Source organism: Neophocaena asiaeorientalis, unplaced genomic scaffold, assembly GCF_003031525.2.
Source record: "Neophocaena asiaeorientalis asiaeorientalis breed wild unplaced genomic scaffold, Neophocaena_asiaeorientalis_V1.1 scaffold58, whole genome shotgun sequence".
NCBI classification, from domain to species: domain Eukaryota; kingdom Metazoa; phylum Chordata; class Mammalia; order Artiodactyla; family Phocoenidae; genus Neophocaena; species Neophocaena asiaeorientalis.
The window spans coordinates 904,018-907,505 of NW_020172644.1; the positions used below are offsets into that span (position 1 = coordinate 904,018).

At 37.7% G+C, this 3,488-nt stretch overlaps 1 non-coding gene across 1 annotated transcript; it reads left to right on the forward strand.

The window, feature by feature from the left end:
- Nucleotides 1-226: 226 nt before the first annotated feature.
- Nucleotides 227-349, forward strand: LOC112396009 (small nucleolar RNA SNORA76). The gene has a single exon (XR_003002482.1). It is a non-coding gene; the product is annotated as a small nucleolar RNA SNORA76 (small nucleolar RNA).
- The last annotated feature ends 3,139 nt before the right edge of the window (nt 350-3,488 follow it).

The following is a 3,488-nucleotide window of genomic DNA, read 5'->3' on the forward strand; positions in this document are numbered from 1 at the left end:
GACATCAATGTGATGAGCATAAATGTGAGCAAGAAATAAACTTTTATTGTTTAGTCCACAAGACTTGAGGTCATTTGTCACTGCATGATTTAGCCTAAGCTGGCTAAAACAGATGAAAATTTTAATAATGCAATAAAAATAGATGTATAAAATACCTGCAGATTCTTCTTTTCTCAAAGACTTCAAAGTACAGCTCCATGTCTTAATATAAAAAATATTTTCTAACGCACTGCTTTTGAGCGCCGGCGCGTGGCGCGGAGAGTCCGGCTGCAGCGCCAAAGCACGCACTTTAGCGAAACGGGGGCCACGTGGTCCCCGCGGAGGCGGCCCTTTTAACCGAGACCCAAGAGCTACTCAGCAGCGCCGGGCTGTCAGTCGGGGGCTGTCGCGAATCAGGCCCAGCCCTTAAAGCCAAGGTTGAAATTCCTTCGGGAGACATCGGGGATCCTGCAGTCTCTGCTACTTAGTGCCCGGCATATCTAGTGTCTTTCCTGTAAGTCCCAGTGTCATCTCTTCATAGGGATCAGTGCAGGTTCACTGAGGCTAAAGAAAAAAGAATATATATATATATATATATATATAACTTTTAAAGTTAATTTTTAAAACAGGTTTGTTTCAAAAAAGCGGATAGTACAACCCAGTAGGATCTCTGTTGTGTTTCAGTATCCCTTGAAAACGCAATTGGTTTCAAACTAAGGTAAAATTAATTTTGTCGTGAGGTGAAACAAGATTTTGAAAGACATTATTGGTTGGAAATTGGAATTGTATTTTACATTTTTGAATTCAGTGTAAGCACATAAAGTAAAGCATAATTTATCAATTGAAAATAGGTGCTATAATAAATAGGTAAGCTGACTTAATGGAAGTTTGTATCAGTAGTTTCTTATTTGAAAGTAGATATGTGAGTATGTGTGGAGAACATCAAAAAGAGCACAATTATGTAAAGATACTTCAAATAATACTGTGTAATAACCTTGAAAACAGAAGGATGTGAGAATGAAGGTGCCACTCTGATGAATATGATAAAAGCCTAGAAGAGAGACTGATATTCCTTTTGTAAGTAGTATGTCCTGCTCCAAAAATCTGGAACATATTCTAATCACTCAAGTACCTACCTGCCTTCTTAGTATACCACCTCCTTAATTGCCCAAGAAGCCCCATAAATCCTTAAGGCTAAAGGGGAGGCTAGTCTTACTTGTAAAATTAGGCTTACAGCAAACAGGAAAGTTTGTTCAGCTCACTAATACCTTTGCCTCCCTCGTCCAAATGGTTTCAATGTCAGGCTTGTCTGCACTTTTTGCTGGATGCCTACTCATCCTGCAGGAGTGGGTGCCTATGCATATATGCTTAGTTACCAGTCACTACAGCACAGCCACTGGTCCAGGGTGACTGACTCTGAAAGGCTTCAATCACACGTTGCATCCAATATCCTACCTCCAGGAATGCCTTCAGTCCTTGTTCAATCCTGAGCTAACAGCATAGACTTCCCCTTCACTTAGGAATTCATTGCTCTTTATTCCTATAAGACCCTGGTTGGATCCACCTGGTCCTGGACTTCCTATGGAGTTACTCTACCATCTCCTTAGTAACAACGTTGCTTATAAAAAAATGGGGCATCTTTCACAAATGTAGTCAAAAAGCACAAGCTATTTTTCATATCAGTCTCCCAGGACCTCAGGTGTTTCCTACCTGGGATTCAGCTACCCAGAAGGCAACTGTATGTTGCATCTTTCTATTGGTAGAGACGAAAATATTAGGTTCTTGTGGCCCTTGAAGTGTTGCCTATGACTTAACAGTATCAGAATGCTCTTGGCTTGCTGAAGGAGTGTGGGCTGAAATGCCTATGCCCTAAGCACGTTGTCCTCTCCATACATGGTTTGGCCAAAAGAGGTGAATCCTATCCTCAAATTCACTCCTCTGTTTATTGCCATTATTTTCTGACCATCTGCATTTATGATACATTTCTGTGAATTTTTAGAGCTTTTCCTCTGCCTTTGTTCTTTGAGATTTTTAACACACAGAAAAAAAATAGCTTGGATTATTATTCTTTAGTGAATGACATGTGGTGATGAGCAGTATGCAGAACTGTTAAGGCTTGACATAGTCCAGGGCTTTGCTGCTAGGGATCCTATCTTGTGACTTGCTATCTAAGTGTGGTTCAGAGCAGGAATTTCTGAAACTGAGAGATGAGATGTGTCTTCTGTCACAGTGGCCAGGACCTTAAAAAAGTTAGAGACCATGATCACTCCATGGAACCTGAACTTGAGCTTCCTATTGTCTTTCCATAGGATATTGCTGTTTTTAATTCTGTTATCTACTTTCTTTGCTGCACTTGTAAGAGTAGCTCTTTATCTTTGAGCATCCTCCCATCCCTTTCTCAGTCTGAGGAGCAGCATCCACAGTTGAGATTATATTCCAGTTTTTCTTAGTTCTTGAAGTTTAAAATTTGACAGCTAAGTATCTGGGGGAAATGCTTCTGAAAGGAATCTTTGGTCTATAAGAATACTAAATTGGAATCATATATATGTATGTGTGTGTGTATATATAAACTTTTTTTCAGGAATGTTTTCTTTAATTATTGCATGTTTTCTACTGGACTTCCTACTTTCTGCAGGTTGAGGTCTTTGATTTTTTTCTACTGGGTTCTTAGTTTCTCTAGCATTAAAATTTTTAGTGGATTTTAGCTATGATTTTGGATTGCTATGCTACAGTTTCTTCTTAATTACTGATTCTTAGTTCTGTTGTATCATTCTCCTTTTTTCTGGTCTCATGCATGTTTCCTCTTCAACTCAATAATATTCACAAGTACAATACAACAAACTTACTTTGAGTCATTACTCACTGTGACCTGCTGAGTTTTAGCACCTATTTCTGGCATCTATTTTGGGGATATAATGTATTATTTCCCTGCCTTTTGGTCATTTTTTTGTTGACCAAGCATTCAGGACTGTTACCCCTGTTCTGGAGTCTATTCAGATTTTTCCAGGCAGATGGCTATGGTCTTGAGGTCCCAGACCCCTTTGAAAGCAAGGATTTTACACAGCCTTATGATTTCAAGGCCTAAGTAGTCATCTATGCAAAATACTGACTATTCAACATAAACTGCCTAAAATAAAATCCCATGACATAAATTTGATGATTTTTACATAAAGCAGAACATTAAAAACAGAGTTTAAATAACATTTACTTTAATTTTAATAAAGCTCTATATTTCATTAAAAATAGTAAAGATTCAGCACACTTAAATAGGGAATTAAAATGAATTGGGAGATTGGAGTTGACATATATACACTAGTATGTATAAAATGGATAACTAATAAGAACCTCTGTATAAAAAAATAAAATAAAATTCAAAAATTAAAAGAAATATATATTTAAAGGGAATTGCTAGTGTTTTCTTGTACTCTAACTTTATCTAACTTTATCATGCCATTACTGAAAAGTTAGTAATCTGTAGTTTGCCATCCCTTAAAATATTGCAGAGGAGA